At 36.9% G+C, this 19305-nt stretch overlaps 1 protein-coding gene across 2 annotated transcripts in view; it reads left to right on the forward strand.

Moving 5' to 3' along the window:
* betaCOP (coatomer subunit beta) overlaps positions 1-19305 on the forward strand; it is a 234667-nt gene that overhangs the window by 202310 nt on the left and 13052 nt on the right. The gene's annotated exons all lie outside the window — the stretch shown is intronic.

Genomic DNA, 19305 nt, shown 5'->3' on the forward strand with positions numbered 1-19305 from the left:
ACCGATGGACCAGGTAGTCATCAAAACATTCAAGGCTTACTACACGAGGCGTTCATTTGTATTTCTGAATGAAGCTATGACAAAATAGTGAGATATCTGTTAAAGAATTTTGGAAACAATTCAATGTTTTAGATGCCATAAGAATCATTGAAGAACCTTGGGATTAAATTCACAAAAAAACATTGAATGGTGTCTGGAAGAAACTTTGTCCTTTTTTTTTTTTTTTTCAAAAACGAGACGAAAACAACACCAGAAACTGATCATGTTGCTCATGTGATAGAAGAAGTTGTTAATCTTGCCAGCCAATTAGATTTGGAAGTCAATGGTGATGATGTCAACAAGCTGTTGGATTCACATAGTCAGGAGCTGACAATGAATGAGCTCATAGAGATGCGTGAGCAAAATGTCACTGAAGTATCCGACACTTCAGACCCAGTTCCACCAGAAAAGCACATGACAATTGCAAGTTTGACAGAAGGTCTCAGCTCAATTGAAAAGGGCTTAAATTTTAGAACACATAGACTCCAACAAAGAACGCGTTATAGCTACAAAGCAAGGAATAAAAAAATTATTAGCTTGCTACGAAGAAATTCTGTGTGAAAAAAAGAAGGCACTGTGTCGTCAGACGAATTTGTTAGATTTTATGAAGCCATCAACATCGAAATAACTTTTTTACGTAACTCATTTATTTTTAATACATATTTTGTATTAATATGTATAAATAACTGCAATTTTATTAAATATTTTTCTTCTAAACTAGTGCTTTTGTTAGTCCTTGGTCCCAATTAAACAAAATTTATATGTATTTATATGCAAAGTTGTACCCCGACTTACGCGAATTCGACTTAAGCGATTTTCGTCGGACCCACCTATCGCGTAACTTCGGAGTATTACTGTACAAGTAATCCTATCCACATGCAGATGCCTGTGCTGACAAAATAATTATATATAATTAGTATAAAATAAATATCACAAACTTTAGTGGAATTAGTGGAAAACTTTTTGATTAACACATTCACTGCCAGAACACAAACTTGCATCAAAACAAACTGCAATTTTCTACCTTAATGCAAATATGCATCCATTTAATTGCAGTCATTAAAGGAGTGCTGTAAAAGGAAAGGCACGTGAAATGAACAACTGTTCTATAGCAGCATGCTGATTGAACTATGGGCTATTTGCATTACAGGTGGGATTTTGTTTAGCATCAGTCACATCTAGAGAGCACTATAAAAGCTGTATACTTGGTTCACAGTTTCATGCATTCTTTGCTTATGTTGAAGTTATTTTATCTAGTTTAATATCTTCTACAAGAAGAAAAGGTAAAACTTTTTGATCATTATGCTTGCTGACTTTTAATTCTTTAGTTTGTGAAAAACAAAACATCCTTAGTGTGTGCTTACTACTAAAATTTAGTGTAAAAAGTGTTTTCCTCTAAAATTTTACCCTAGAGTTGTTATAATGGATCCACAGCCTGGGACGTCAGCACTGAAAAGGAACAGGGATGGACAGTATGTTGAAGCTGATGACATTGAATCTACTCTTTATAATATGCGATCTAATACAGAATTCTGTCGAAGAGATGAGAATTCTGAATCTTGTTCGAATGCATCTGTCGATGTTGGAACACAACAAACAACAGATGTCGATGTTATTTTCAGTGATGATTCTTCACAGATGAAATCACTTCCATTTACTAACATGCAGTGTCTTCTTGTTTCAGCACCCCAAGAGAGGTGTCCTAAGGTACACAGAAAGGATCCTCAAATATAAGCAGCAGCAAATAATTGTTAATAGAAATAGTCTTGTCTTATTTAGATCTATGATGTAATCTGAATGATGTCATATAGGGATTGAAACTAGAGAATAAAGGAGGCATTCTCAACTATGTATGGATTATTTATTATAGAACTAAGAGAACTGATGTCATCATAAGTAATCCTATATTTGAATGCAGGTACCTGTGCCAATAGAAACTGAAAATATCAATAGTTACCACTTCCTCATTATTCATCTTTATATATCTCCAAAAAATAACCAGACACAAATGAGTTTTACGTTGGTGTGGCTTCCAGGTTTTTAGATAGCTTAAGAGTTGGCGGTTAATTGATTTCTCCATTACTTTAGAAAGAGTAGAAATAAGTACAGTGGGACAATTATTGGATGGGAGGGATTTGTCACCCTTTTTTATGAAAAAATTGCTGTCTGGTTATGAGCAAATTTCCAAGAAGGGAAAACACCTTTGGAATAAGAAATTTAAAAAAATGACACAGGACAGGAGTAAGTTCAGGAATCACAGGTTTTGAGAACAAGCGGAGAAATATCATCAGGACCTAGAACTTTCTTACCATCAAGATTGTTCAAAATCCTTCTAACATCCTTTTTTGACGAAAAACCACAGGACACATTGAATGTAGTGTACTGGGAATGGTAGGAGGTGGTTTACCAGGATCATCAATACACAAGTTGAAAGAAAGGTAGGATGCTAGCAGGTCAGCTTTATCTTTAGCTGAAGTGCAATAGAACCATCTGGTTTTGACAGAGGTGGGAATAGAGATGGGCAAAAGTTGCAACCAGTAGCTTTGACAAGACACCAGGATACTTGACTACCATTTGTACAAAAAGCGAATTTTCTACTCTTAGCCTGTTAGAAATCTAGTTTGGACTGATTAATAACTGCTTTACAATTGGTGTGAGCTTTGATGTAGGCAGAAAATGAACCTGGAAATTTGGATACAAGCCAATTGTGATATGCAATATTCTTATCTTGAACAGCCTTAGCACATTTATTGAAAAATCAGGATTTAGATAAAGGTGGAGTGTGGAATAAAGGATTTCAACCCTACAAGAATAATTTCATCGACACAACCTGAGCAAACTTTGAGATTAGAAGATTTGAAACAGTAATCTGACTAAGGAAAACAAATCTTTTCCTTGGTCAGATTATGCTTTCTTGTAATGCCAAACAACACGAGGTTGAGAATGGCATTAAGAGATAGGCTCCATTGGAGTAGAGACCATCATCAAGTTGTGATCTGAAGTGCCTCCAGGCACTTCAGATCACAACCTTTCTAAGTGTACTTAGAAAGGTTGTTTTTGAGAAAAAGATCAAGTGTGTTGAACAATCTGTGTGAGGTAATTGCAGCCTTGGCATCTCAACCAGCTGGGTCTGTGTGACTAGAAAACAGAAGCCAGCTGGAGTTGTGAAGGTTAAAATCACCAAAAAAAAATTGCTATGCTGTTAGGAAGTTGGACTGGAGAAAGTCAAGTTTCAAAGAGTTCCAAGCAAGTGATTAGTGGAGTTAGGAGAGTGATATAGGCAGCAGATGAATTTGACAGTGTGGTAGGGTGATTTTAAGCCAGAGAAGATTGAAAAGAGGGGATCCCAAATTACTGTCTCTGATAAGGAATACGTATGCACAAGTACCACCTTTCAAGTGAAAGGAATCATACAGCAGTTACTTAATACAGCAATAAATTAAGTCTGTAATTAAATTATGGCAGTGTAGTCTAATCTTGAAACTGCCTCACAAGCTTCAAGCAGTGTTTTTCTGACAGTTGTTTCTAGATTTTTCCCCTTACCCACTGATGCATTTGTACCTATTGGCACTATCAATAAGAAGGGCTTTCATCTGGCCACAACGGGTTCGAGCCTGTGACCACCGCATATCCCCGGAGCAATATGGCCTTAGTTACTAATGCTCCTAAAAACCAAATAACAACAACATCTGCCTACGGCAAATTTCAAGGTAGCTGGGCTGCAACCTGGATCATCTAGCTCCATAGTATGAATATACTGTAACCTTTAGAACAGTTTTCCAAAGTGTTGTTTGTGTCCAACGAAAGCTGTTCTGGAATCATATCATCATTGTCTTTCTGATCTCCTTTCACTGCATATCCTAATGTTATCATCTGATTAAGATACAGTTGAGTAATATATTAATAATTTAATACATTTATTTCTTTACATGCTTCATGATTTCCAGCTACTGGGCAGTTTTAGTATTGGTAGTGGTAGATGATGCAAGGAATGTGCAGCATAAGCAAAAAAAATTAAAAAAAAAAAAAAAAACACTACCCACCTCATCTGTCCATCCTCTATAAATTTGTCTAATACTTCCTTTAAATTTATTCACACTTTCCTTTTTTAATTTTAAATTTTGTGTATCCTTAAGTGTTTCATATGAGGATGAGTTAGGATGCCATCTGCATTTAATTTACTGTCTGTTTAAGGCCTCATGTCTTCTTGCAGGTACCTAGTTTCCAGATACTGCAATTTGCAAAACTGAAATCTTTCTTGGTAAGGGTACCCTTTTATGTCTCTGACCAGTCTTCTTACTCTTCTTTCCACTTGTTACAGCAGATCCACATCCTTCTAAAAATGAGACTTCCGGACCTGTATGCAGTACCCAAGATGCAGCTTAACTATTGTCTCAACGGGACAATCTCCTTGTTCCTGCTGGCAAAATTATTCTATCTCATTGACAACTGTCATAGCAATCCAATGTTAAGGTCTGTGAGCATATACACTGTGCAGAGAACTTCATATTAGACTGCCCTCTGTCTTTTTATTTTTTCACTACCTTCACCATGGTACTTCCCAGTTGGTATGTTATTTTGGGATTACTGCTTCCCGTATGTGGTGTCTTCAGTATTAAACCTCAGCTGCCACTTCTCAGCCATCTATCCAATTTGTTACCATAGTAGGTAGTATGCCTTGATTTCTGATATTAACCACCCTGTTGACCTTGTATCATCCACAAACTTAGACATTAAATTTGATGTCTTCATCAGTATCCTTATAAATATTGGAAACAATAAAGGGATCAGAACTGAACCCAAAATAACTCCACTAATAACATTAGTCCAAGAAGAGCACTGCCCATTAATAACCACTCTCTGCCTCCTGCAACTCAACCATTCCTTTTTCCAGCAGTAACTTATACCTTATTGTCACCCTTATCCAATTTGTATAGTATTCTTTCATGTGAAACAGTAACAAAAGCTTTGCTGAAATCCAAGTATATGATGTCAAAATTCTTTTTTTTGCATCTGGTTCCTTTGTTACTACATAATAGTAGCAAATCACATTGGTCATACAAGAAATTCCCGTAACAAATCCATACTGTGATTGCTGTATAACTGCATTCTGTTGTGATGGTGCTATATTACTTCTTTAATCACTAAGTTTTTTAATCACTCATTAGTTTCCTTGGCACAGAAATCAAGCTTACAGAACTTTGATTACTCATATCTCCCTTTGATCACATCCCTCTTTATGAATAGGAGTGACATTTGCACGTTTCCAATCCATAGGGACTTCCCCTGAATCTAAGAATGCTTTCATGATTATGGCTAAAGGTTTACTTATGTCTTTGCCTCTTGCCTTTATTATAATTAAATATATTTCATCAGCCCAAGTACCTTATTCACTTTTAACCTCAACAGTTTCTCTTCCACTTTACTCTTAAATAAACTATAAACTGACACAATTTGGCTTTAGTAGCCCTTGTGTCATTAAACTTAACAACAACAACCACTTTACTCTCAGTTTTCACAGAATCATTTAGCTCCCACTTATAAGTTGGTATGTCCATCCCTAAATAATTCTTCATATGTGAGTGTAGATACAACTTACATATGAAATTTGTCAACAACCAGAACCAAATCCAGTAGTTATGCCATTCCTATCTACTGGGCTAATGTAGTTCGTTCATTTCCTTCTAGTGTTAAAATAAGCAAAGGATTGTTTGCTACTTTTCTTTGCATTCCTAGCCAAAGGCTTTTTTCATGACTTGATTGCAGACTAGTTTATACTTGTTGTGTATTTGTGTCCCCTGTTAATGGGAAAATCATCCCATGCATATTCCTTCTCTGTCACTAGTCTCATCAATTCATCTATTTAAGTATAAACCTTGAACAGTATCTTCTAGTTAGTATGAAAACCTTCATAACTTCTACAGTTACTTCCCTCAATGCTTCTCATATACAATTTATAGTTGGTAACATTAGCAGCTGGTCCCACTGAAAATAATTTAAAACTCTCTAAGAGCATTTTAGTCACCTTTACAAACGAAATCCCTTCCATTTACTCTTGACAGTAGTTATATCTTCATGCAAACCCCACATTAATAGATTATGATCACTGGTGTGTAGTAGTTTCTTTATCTGGAAATTCTTAATGCATGAAGAGTCACTGCTGATAATCAGATTAAGAGTACTTATTGCTTTTCCTTGTTACCTGTCTAACGTGCTGTTGTTAAAAGTGTCCAATAAATCCAGAAAGTGTCTACTATGTGAACGACTAGCCCACAAGTTACAGTCAGTATCTGAAAAGTTGAAGTCCCCATTTTAAGACATTTTGATTTACTTGTCCACTCTATTTGTATAGCTCTTCATTATACTCATCATGATCATTTGGCATATAACACACTGCTCACTTTTGTTTTTCCAGTCCTTATGTCACACCAAGCTGATTAACCATTACATTGGCCACCTATGTCTATTGGGTGCACTGCCTTAAAGTCTGTTCCTTAAGTTAACCAAGAACATAATCTCTCTCTCCTCCTCCCTCTGACCTTTCTATAAAAATTTTACTCTCAATATTGAAATAATTCTGCATCCTCTATGTCAGAGTGTTATTATATTTCTGATATTTCTACAATGTACACATTTGATGATCTATCCAATACTTCAAATTCCTCAAGTTTTTTACTATACTCTTAACATTAGTGTACAAGCAAGTATATGTGCATCTGTTTTTGCACCTAGTAACCCTAACATAACCCATCCCCATGTAACTGCTTATCCTGTGAGGGCCTCCAGCAGGCCTTGTAATCTCCCATGCCTTGTTTTCCTGGCCACCACGTGTCCCAATAGAAGCCAGTCAAGAATAAGTTTCACCTCTGCCTACAGCTACTGTTAAATTATTAGACTATGCATCATGCCAAGCTAGCAGTTTTTTCCCTGACCTACCTAACATTGTCTCGGTAGCATCAGCAAATATTCTTGCACTCCTTCTCTATAATCGTATCCTATTCCTGTGTAGAAACACTCCTGTTAACAAACACAGTCCATGCTGAGAAAAATTCCACCCCATGAGACTTGCAGGCTCTTCAGGGCCAAATTAATTGACAAGGTTCTCATCATGTACTTTCTCCTGTCGTGCCTGAGCAGAATTGTATTCACTTTCAAATTTAATCCTAACTCATGACTTTTTCTCAACATTACCCTATATCTGGTAAGTAAATTTTCATATCTCCTATTCTTAATATATATCATTAGTGCCAACGTATGCAATAGTATCGCCTTTTGTGCTCTTGAACCTTTTGTTATTAACTTTTGTCCATGCCAGACACATCATGGTCCTGTTCAGCCTATCCTTTTTGCACAATATATTTCCCATTTTCCTTATAATGGCTGCCTCTAACACTGTGCTTTCTGATGCACAAATGTTGTTGCGCATCAAAAGTGAGCAAATAAGAGAGAGAGAGAGAGCGAGCTTGATGGGGCCCACCATTTTAATTCCTTGAAGGGCATCAACTCTGTTCTTCAAGTTCTCAAATGTCTATCAGAAGTATAATTTGCACTTAATTTCCTCACACCCTGCACCGAACACACACAAAAAGACACCCACTTTAATTGTATCATATCCCATTTCAGATAAGCTCACACAAACAACATTGAATAAGTAGCACATTTTATAAAGCTGTGATCCATAGGAGTACTGCCCTCTTGAAATGTGTGTATATGTGTGTACAGGTATCATGGTGGCTCCAATGCAGTAGCCCATCTCCACCTTTGTTTTCTGTGTTGGTGTAGAAACTCTAGGCCACTTTGCCACCAGGGAGCAGCTGCCTGGTGCCCGTCCCCAGGCAAGATGAAACCGGCCTGGGTCTACTGTCCTATATGTTCTTATGTGCACAAAATCCTGCACCCACTGGAAGCAGTGCAATACCAGTGGGTGCCAGCAATCCCGCTCCCAGGTTGCCCAGACCTGGAAGCCAGCAAAAAAAAATAATAATAAATAAATAAATACAAAAAAAAATAAAAATAAAGTGGCATAGTTACCCATAGTAGTATCACTACATATTTTTAGGTAAAAATGGCACTCAATGCTTAAATTATAGCAATTTAACATTTACCACTGCTTAATTAAGTTTGCTGATAATAGTGCAGAGTCCAAACAAGGCCTGGAGTAGCACTAAAACGAGTATGGCTTTTAACATTACATCATCTACACTATTTACGATATAAACATTTAGTTGTTGACAAGGCCATCTCGGACAAACACAAGAGCAACCAACACAGCACCTTATGTTTTAAGTCTTCTCCCAAACTGAAGGATTCTTTACAAGTCCTCACCTGAGAGCCATGTACTTACACAAAATCACAGCTGTAGTTTAATTGTAAGTAGTATGCTTGCTTCAGTCTCCAAAGCAGGTCAGATATGTCCAATATAATACCCAACACAGAAAAGGCAAAAAGTTCGTTTGTCTCCAGTTTTGTCCAAAACAACAATGTTGATAGTATACAGAGCCATCGAACGCATTTAGCCTGAAGTCCATGTCCAAGAAGTCACTGCGAACAGAGTCCAAGTCACACCAGATCTAGAAATTGCACCCATTTTTTATACTGTGGTTCTAGGTTAGGTAACATGTCACAATATGGAAACTATGCTCCAAAGCCCATTTCCATCTATTACTTTAGATTTTCAAGATCGGTGAAGTGAACTGCCTAGCAGTTTGAGCTCTCAGCTCAATTCTCTTCTTGAAAGCCAAGGTGGAGAAAATCTGTAATGCCTTGAAATTAGTTTTTTATTTTCCACAAGTAGTAGTGGTGGCATGTGAAGCAAGCAAGAAATTGTATGAGCTTTTCAGCATCAGCCAAAAAAAAAAAAAAAAAAAATCACACCATTCCCTCCAAATGCCTGTCCAGTTCCTCCTTAAATTTATTTAACCTATCAACCTCCACAACGACAGATGGAAGTTTGTTCCAACAATTAACCACCTGCTGGCTAAAGGCAAATTTCTGCACATCTATTCTACATCTGTCTTTTCTTAATTTGAATTTATGCCCCCTTAGGTTCGTAATCTGAACAAGTGGAAGGATCCCATCAGAATTCAGTGTGCTCAATCCATTCAAGCCTCTCTTGGTAAGAGGATCCCTTCATTCCCCTCACCAATCTTGTTGCCCTTCTCTGTACACGCTCAAGCAAATCGACATCCTTCCTAAAATGAGGCCTCCAGACCTGTACGCAGTACTCAAGGTGTGTCCTGACCATTGCCTTATACAGAGGGACAATCACCTCCTTTTCCTTGCTAGCAAAATTCCTATATATCATTGACAAAACCCCATGACCTGCCCTGTCAGCCTGTCTGCATTGCTCAGAAAACTTCATATCTGACTGCACAATTACTCCCAGGTCTTTTTCATTTTCTACCACCTTAAGTGTAGTACCACACAGTTGGTACGTTTCTCTGGGGTTACTTCTACCCATATGCAGTACTTTGCATTTGTCAAGGTTAAACTTCAGTTGCCACTTCTTAGACCATCTGCACCCAAATTATCTAGATTCTGTTGCAGTAGCACACTGCCATTACTGTCATTAACAACCCTGCCAACCTTTGTATCATCTGCAAACTTCAACATTAAGCCTGATATACCTCCATCAATATCATTTATAAATATACAAAACAACAGTGGACCGAACACTGTGGGACTCCACTAATAACATTAGTCCACGAAGAGCAGCACCCATTAATTACCATCCTCTGTCTTCTCCCACTCAACCATCCTTTTATCCATTGTAGCAACTTACCCTTAATACCATTCTGCTCTAATTTGTACAATAGTCTTCCATGAGCAACAGTGTCAAAAGCTTTCTGAAATCCAAATATGTGATATCAGAATTATTTTTTGCATCAAGTTCCTTTGTAACCACATCATAATATCCTATCAAATTTGTCAGACAAGACTTTCACTTAACAAACCCATGCTGTGTCTGAATTATTGCTGCAGTCTTGTTTAGATGCTCCTGCAATGCATCTTTAACCAGTGACTCCATTATTTTACCCGGAACAGAAGTTAAACTATCTGGTCTGTAATTATTCGTGTCACCCTTCGATCCCCCTTTGTGAATTGGGGATACATTTGCACATCTCCAGTCCGTGGGGACCTCCCCTGCGTCCAAGGATGTTCTCATAATTATGGCTAAGGGTTTGCTTACTTCCTTTGCAGCCTCCTTTAATATAACTGGTTAGATCCCATCCACCCCAGGTGCCTCTCTTTGTTTAACTTCAATTTTTCCTCCACTTTGCTCTCAGTTATTACAAAATCATTAAGCACCCTGCTACAATTTGATAACCTTCTGCCATTTTCAAACCTTAATAACTCCTCATGTGTGAATGTAGATGCAGAATACTCATTCAGTTTGTTTGCTATCTGAGCATGATCATCCACAGTCGAACCATCGATATCAAGTGGACCAATCAGATTCATTCCCTTCCGTTTAGAATTTATATAAGTAAAGAAATCCTTGCTGTTTTTCTTAGCATCTTTTGCCAAACATTTCTCGTAATCTGCCTTCGCCTGCCTAACCTCCTTTGTGACCTGATTACAGACTAGCTTATATCTGGCCGACCGGGCTAGCCGAGTGGGTAAAGTACCTGCCCGGCAACCCAAAGGTCGCGGGTTCGATTCCCGCCTCGGGCTTGGATCAAAGTACTGCAAAAACCTTGGGAGGTGCAATATGGCCACAGAAGCCGATGCGCCAATAACTACCAAATCAAAAAAAAAAAAAAAAAGAAGCTTATATCTGCCATAGGCTTCTGGGTCGCTTGATAATTTATATGCATCCCATGCATTTTTCTTCTCTGTCACGAGTCTCATTAGTTCGTTTGATAACCATTTAGGCCTAAACCTTGAACATTATTTCTTAAGAGGTATGAAACTTTTAGTAGCTTCCACGATTAATTCCTTGAATGCTTCCCACTTAGAATTTACTGTTGGTAACATCGTCAGTTGATCCCGATGTACAGAATTTAAAAACTGTCTGAGACCACTGTACTCACCTTTACGGAAGCAAAAACCCTTTACCCCTGATGGTAATTATATCTTTAAGTAAATCCCACATCAGTACACTGTGATCAATGCCACCTAGTGGTTCCTTTATCTGCAAATTCTTAATACACGAATGATCACTACTGATAACCAGATCAAGAGTATTAACCTCTCCGGTTGCCTCTCGAACATGCTGCTGCAGAAAACAATCATCCAATAAATCCACAAAAGTCTTACTAGTGTGTGAGTGACCAACCCACAAGTTCCAGTCAATATCTGGGAAGTTAAAATCCTCCATTATAAGACATTCTGATTTACTAGCCCACTCTATTTCTCTGTACAATTGTTCATTGTACTCATTCGCGTCATTAGGCCTATAACACACTCCTGCTCTTATTTTTGCTTTCGCAGCGCTTATGTCACACCAAACTGACTCAACCTTTCTGTACACTTGGTACTCCCCAGATTCCAATTCTGCATTCCTAATATCAGTGTGACACCATGTCTCTGATATCCCAACAATATCTCCTTTGATGTCTTTATTTTTACATTTTAAAGTATGTTTACATTAGCCTCCGTGAGATCTGGAACTGCAATTTTTAGGTCCAATCTGACCTGTGAGTATAATAGGCAATGGAAAAGTACGTGGTCCCATGTCTCCAAGCCTCCACAGGTGCAATAAGGATCAGGTTTCATTCCTCTTTCAAAGAGCATAGAACGGAGGGAACCATGACCTGTAAATAAATAAAATATAGTCATAGAGGGTGTAAACCACGGGAAAACTTGAATCTTTAATACAAAATTAGCTTTAGGAACAAATTTCCTAGTAACCAATCCATGCTCACTTTCATCCCAAATGATTTGCCACACCTTTACAAGTTCCTCCCAAATTCTGGTTTTTTCTATCTTTAAGTTGTTTGCTGGATTTGAGGAAATCCCCAAAACTTCTGTAGCAAAACCCTTCCTGAAACGACGAGTCATTGCTCTGTATATAATAAACAGGTCAAGGGGCATCATACCAACGAATACCTGTAAAACATTATTAGATACTGTTCTAGGAGCACAATTGATAGCCAAAAGAACAAATCATTGTAAGGATATCAGTTTGGTATACATATTTTCACTTTGATAACATTTCTCAACCATACACTGATGGCATAAGACACAATCGGTAAGAATATTGTCATATAGTATGATGAAAGAGTTTTCTTCGTCAATCCCCATTCTTATATATAAATAATATATAAGAATGGGGATTATATATATAATTGTATATAAAGCTATGTAATTTTGTATATATATGAATGTATGTAAACTGCGTATTAATAAATGGAAATGGAATGGAAGGTCCTCTTGAATAGTGCAATACCCACCGGTATTGCACTACCTCCTGTGGGTGCAGAATTTGTGCTTCTTGCACAACAGTTTAATAGCACACCCAGGCCTGGCTCCTCGTGCCAGGGACAGGCACCAGGTAGCAGCTGCCCAAGTGTTGGCTGCTCCCTGGTGGCTAAGTGGCCTGACACACCCGACACATACAAACAATCCTTGAAATACTGACTTTTATTTACTGTCCTGTTCTAAATTGAACAAAATTAAGCTCAATTAAATTAAATTAATTTAACTAGGTAAAAAAAAGTGTGTGTGTGTGATTTTTTTTTTTTTCCTTTTTTTTCCCCCCCTCGATCTTCATTCTTCACCTCTCTCACGTAAGGCCCATTTAACAGTATTACTGTTAAATGGGCTCTATGGGCGTATGCCTAGAGGCCGCCCCGACACAGTACACACACATACACAAAATGCCCTCTTAAATTAATAAAACTGCCTGTGTACTTTCCAATTTTTCGTGAATGAAACGGGTGCATATAGAATGTCTCTTCGGCTGTGGCAAATATAATGGAAGAAGACAGGTGAAATGATTCAAGAGGACTAGTGCGAGGACACTAGCTATTTTTCTTGGCAAAGATTCAAACTCACATGACATGAACTGTAGGGTTTCATTACCCTATACTGGAGTGGGCAGTTTAGGGTAATGAAAAAAAATGCAGTGTAAAACTTCAGTATGTTATAATGGGGCAATTGTAATTATCTGTACAGTATGTAAATAGTGCGAAGGTGCCAGGAAAGCTGGCTGGGACTGCCTAGCACAATGAATAAATAAATAAATAAATTTTAAAAAATGCCCTCTTCAGTTCTTTCCCAAGCCCCAGTGCTCCCACTCCATTGAGCTCTTTGCTTTGCTGCTTTATCTGAGCCATGATTTCTGTTTGAAGTTGACTGTATATTGTAGGGGTGGCCAACCCTATCACACATGTGCTACGTAAAACCACTTGTTAGTGGCACACCTACTGCTGTGAGGTATAAAAAAAAAAAAAGACAAAATCAGAAATCGACATACAGTCTAAATTCACTTTTTTTATCAAAAATTATAACCAGATTTCAACATGATGGGAACTGGATGATTCATATTTACCACTGGATTTCAACGTCGCTGGAACTGATGATTCGTTTTTAGCATTAATGAGCTCCACACGACATCAATTTTGTAAGGGCAAATATTCATTAACCTAAAACATAAAATTGTTTGTTTTTTTTTTGTTACAAGCATTTAGTATATACAGTAATTCCTTTACGTAGTTGGCAAGAACATTTGGTCGTATGGATCATTTGGGAGGAGGTGTATTGATTCTGGTAACTTGTGGATATGCCCCAAGGTGCTTTTTACACTTGCAACATGATATGTAGCACACTGCACGGGGAAAAAAAGTACTGTTCCTTCTAGATACCTTTCTTTGGAAAGGGGTGATTCCATATCAAGTGGCCTAATTTTGAAGATGGTCCCTGCTCACCCATCTTCAATTTTGTTGAAACTTGGTGTAGATGTTTAAACAGGATTCCAAAGCAGCTGTGCAAAAATTCAGTTCAAAATATAGTATGCTTGAGGCACCACCACCCTTTTTGTGTAAGTCACTTGTGTTACGCAGAGCAAATCACAAAAAATTTTCAAAGTTTTAAGTGTTACTGTTGCACAACATTGAGAGGTATTGCTCTGAAACTTGGTATACCTAGATAACTTTTGGCAGAGAATGCAAAACTTTTGGTGTCCAGGCTCAAAAGCCTTCACATTTTTTACAATGCGGTCTAAAACTGGCACCAAAAATTTGTCGCAACAAATTTAAGCAAGACTTTTGAAAGTCATAACTTTAAAATAAAAACCTTTGGTACTGTCTTCTTTGGGCATTCCATTTAACATCTGCATGAATTCAGCCTAACTAAATATGAGCTCTTATACTTGTTTGCTGGCTGAGATATTTTCCTTCAAAAATAGACTCAAAATTTCACCAATCTTTAGGGGCAAATATCTTAATGTGGGACACCTTCAATTCTCTCATTTTTGCCACCATTGGAAAGAGCAGGTTTTAAGCAACAAGAATCATGGTTTTTCAGTTTTGTGTCTTGCTACTTAAGGCCTAAAAAATGGCCTTAAGCATTTTATATTTTCCACATAATATTTGCATATTTATTTGATGGTGAAGTTTCACATCTCAATAAGGACAGAACTATTGCATTTACAAAAGTGAAATTTTCTGCAATTACTCTTCCCTTTGGTTTAAGGAGAAAAGATATATTGCCAATGCACAAAAAGATCTATTTTTTACAATGGGGTGCAAATGGCAAGAAAAGAAATTGCGTGTGTTTCTTTAATGCAAGTTCCCAAGCCTGAAAAGTGGTCGTTATTCAGGATTCCAAGCATAAAGATGATGTTCTATTGGTTTCTAAGCTTGAAAGAAGTTATAACTGCAACAAAATCTATTTAAAACACAATACAATTTGAAATAAGCAAGTGGGTGTGAAGTTACTGAATCACTGCTTCGTAATGGACTGGAATTTTTGGTTGATGGTTGATATTACTACTTCAGGCAAGCTATATTGTCGTCCCATTGTTGGTTTTTTTTTTTTTTTTTTTTTTGGAGCTGGAAGATTGGCAATAATTTGTTGTTAAGGAATCCAGCAGACGTCTTGTCTAGCAGGTCAGTGAAATGAGCGAGCTGCTCCACGAGGATGCATGAAATTTACCAATACATCATGTTCTTCAAATGAAATTTCACAAATATTTCCAATCCACCAATTATGTCATAAATACAGGCAATGTATTGGCCAGGTTGTAAATTAGCAATTTGCACATATTGAATATTGCTTTCACTAGTCGGATCTGCACAAGCTACAAATGATGATGGTGTGTCATTTGATTTTGATACTCTGCAAACACGAATCTGTCTTGCATCAATAGGAATGAAGTGATGATTTTCTCTTGTTCCAGCAATAGTTTGACCATCTATGAATCTTTTCTCTTGAAATGGCCGTACTTGCTCAATTTACTCTTTAGAAACAGAACAGAATTTTATTCCAGTCACATGCTTGTCACAAAATTCAAACATGTTTCTTGGTGTCAGGATTTAGTTTTCAATTGGGCGTTGGAGACTTGCATATGCTGCCAATCGTTTTATTGTTCCACCAATTCCATCACATGGTGAACTTGCCATGGATAGTGCCAAAGAAATTCCATTCAGCACTGATAGCAAAATCCTTCTGATGATGACAAAAGTTAATAAAATTCTTGTATTGAGCTGCAGAACCAGCACTGAAGTAGTAAATGTGCCTGATTTCTGTCATGAAACTTCAATTATTCAATTAAGTTGGTTAGAAAAACATGCACTGCAATTGTGTCATGTTTGAAGTGGTCTTGGTGCATTATAGCCTTAGTTGCTAATGCGCCAATAAAATCCAAACCAAACCAAATCATGTTTGAAGGGAGTCACTGATTATCCAGAAACTTATATTCTGAAGTTCAACATCCTTGCAATAAATGACAAATGGATGCATTGTAGCCTGGCTATTCTCCCAGTGGAACCCTTGAACAGCATCTTGCACAACAAATGAATAATTTTCTGCAAAATTCATCAAGATGACCAATTCTCCTGTCATTAGGATTTCCTTTATTGACTTCAAATGGTAGCTTTGTTTAGCAATGTAGTGATGACAGGAAAGGTTAAATATCTTTGTACTCAAGTCTGCAATATTGTCTGCAAGTCTTCTATTGTTAATTGCTTCGTGTCCAGTGTTTTTCTGTCAATGTGTATCCATTGCTTGAATTCAATAATATCTTCTGGTTCATTGTTTTCAAAAATTTAGAAACTCTAGAAACTTTTTTAATTCATCTATTCCTGGACATTTTTCACACCGATGAAGCATACAATCTTTTGACTCCAAATCACAGACTGTTTTACCAATGAGAACCTTGTAATCACATTCAACAGGATTTGCTGCTAGCATTAACTTGACATTTTGATGGATTGTGCATACACATACAGAATGTGTTCTTGGTGCACCAACTGTGACACATCACTTGGGTCAAAGTTCACAAAATTTAGAAAATCCAATGTCAGATCCATTTCTATCTCAATAAGTTATAAACATTTCCTTTAAGTTGCTAAGTAGTAGTCACTTTTGCATTTGCATTTTTATTCCATCTGCATTTCTAATGGAAATGTAATCTTTCTTTCCAGAACATATACGACTAAATTCATCATCTTCAAAAAATTCCATGACCTTTTGCTTTACTTGCTCAGAAAGCTTTTTTCCTTGATTTGTTCCAAGTACAGGTGACCCCTGCTTAACTGATAATTCTTCCGGAAAAACTGAGCGCTAAGTGAATCCGCGCTAAGCGAGTGCCTCATTCCCATAAGGTAACATATGTATTTGTGAGTTGTGGTCGGTGCCATAGGATATTTCCTCATCAATAATAAACGGTAGTGAAAAGATGCACAAATATCAGTCAAAATATTTAATATTCGAATATTTGTACATATAAAATATTCTGCATTACATACGTATATAATTATGTGGTAACTACTTACGTATCAAAATTAAACTTAAAATTCCAATTAAAATCATAAATTTAATTGATCTAAATTGATTTAATTTAATTGATGAATTTAATCAAGAAAAATGTGTCGATTTTGGGTTGAACTTTGGCCCTCTTACAAATAAACTAAAAGGGGTATTAATTTTAAATCCCCCGCAGCGTTACCACCCAACAATAAAGTCAACCGATCCTTCGCCGCTTTGAAACCTGGCATGATTTTTCCTTCTCTCAATATGAAACTTCTTTTAGGCATTTGTTTCCACAAAAGTCCTGCTTCGTCTATGTTAAAAACTTGTTGAGAAGTATAACACATAATATCCTTCTTCAATAATTTTAACAAGTTCTTTTTTGAAAGTTTCGGCTCCTTAATCTGCACTTGCGTCTTCTTCCTGGATTTTAAATCTATTCAACCAGCTCTTACTAGCTTTAAATGGTTCCACTTTTTTTTTTTTTTTAGGTGAGTTTTCTTCAGATCATCATATTGGCTGATCTCTCTCTCTCTCTCTCAATTTTTTTTTTTTTTTTTTTTAATAATATTTAACTTAACTGAATTCTACATTGGATATTATCTTTAATAAAATCCTAATAGCCGGCCTAGCCCTATTTGCTTGCAATGGAACAGCTATCTTTCCCACTGCTAAAATTAATTCTTTATTTTTTTTATAATTGTTCTTACAGTTAAACTTGCAAGTCCTAAATTATGGCACACATCCGCTTGTTTTTGACCGGAATCGATTCGCTTCAAAACGTCTAATTTAATTTTAAATTTCAGTCTTTTTCTTACATTTATAGTCTTCGTATTGCACTCAGACGTTGTTGCTTTTTCATTCATATCGGCCATTATTAACTCTTCGAAAATGTAACTGCGTTGGTTGCATTAATTATGATACAATGTTCAAGTAAACTGTCCGTTTTGCACGATGTCTAATACGGTACTGAGTGACGACTAGACTTCGGATAAATGCATATAACGCAAATATTACAAGCAATATACTTGGTCATTTTTTTAAAATGTTGATCTCGGAACTACATAAGTCACTGTACTGCATTAAATTAGTGTGCGAGAAAATTTCACTGAGCGTGGGAAAATTTCTCAAGTTGGCGTGGGACACGTTTTAATGCTGTTTTTGTATTCATTTTCAAGCTTTCGGCTCCAACAGATGAAACGATTTTGTTAAATATGCCAAAAATGCAATCTGTAAAAGAGCGTTATAGTCAGATATGGGTTATAATCTAAGAACAGCGTTATAGCAAATCAGTGGGAAGCGAACCGCGTTATAATGGGGGCCTGCTGTATGGCCATGATTCCTTCTTCTGCTTTAAGTTTTCTAGCTTTCTTGACCATTCTTTCTGAGACACAACTCATCCATTGTTTTCTTTATGGATCAACTAACTGGAGCTAATGTTAATATTTGAAGTATTTCTGAATGACCTGATACCATCAACTTTTCTTTCAGCAGCTCATTGTAATCTAAGCTATTTCCACACCGACGACTTGCACTTGACTCCATGATGTCATTTGGATCCAAGCCACCAATAGATGCAATTTTACTGGCAATTACATCTTGTTCTTGACTTGCCTTCCTTTCAGAGGAGAAATACCAATAGCCATCAAACTTGTGTTCAAGCTTTCAGTCACATGCATTTTGTCATCATGGTCTGATCCAGATGAAGTTGATGTTCCTGTTGCTGCTTTTTGGCTGTTAGACTCTTTTTGGCGTGATGGGCACAGCTTCTGGCCTGGTTTTATGTCTACCTTTGTTATGTCTTTCAGGTAGTCTGCCATTGATAAATCAATTGGTTGTAAACTTCTTTCACCTATGATTTTTCCTCTGGAAAGTGTTGCAACATGAACACTGCAAAAATTCAAATTTTGTCAAAAGCAAAGCTTCATGATGTAGACAAATTGTGTCTTCTTCACCCAGTTTTAATCCACAACGTCGACCTATCATCTGTTCTTCTTCAAATTCAAATTCTTTAAATAATTTTAACCCAATTTTGCGTGTATAGGATAGCACATGACATTTAGATTTATCCATATGACTGATGGTGCATGAGTCCAGCTTATCTCCAGCAAAATCTTCTGATTCCATGGCTTTCATGCTGACTAATAAGTAGATGTTTCTGCAAGCAGTGAAAACTTAATTAACCTTATTATAGTCAAACAATAAAAAATAGAGGAACAAAATAAACAAAATGTTCATAGTGATGATAACACACATTAATAACAGCATGGTTCAAATATCAGCTATTTATACTTTTTTTGTATGATTCTAGAATATTCCAGAGTTCTAGAATGACGCTTCTTGATTAGACCG

The sequence above is a fragment of the Mastigoproctus giganteus genome, chromosome 9, assembly GCF_048544385.1.
Source record: "Mastigoproctus giganteus isolate SK-2022 chromosome 9, ASM4854438v1, whole genome shotgun sequence".
In the NCBI taxonomy this organism is placed as follows: domain Eukaryota; kingdom Metazoa; phylum Arthropoda; class Arachnida; order Uropygi; family Thelyphonidae; genus Mastigoproctus; species Mastigoproctus giganteus.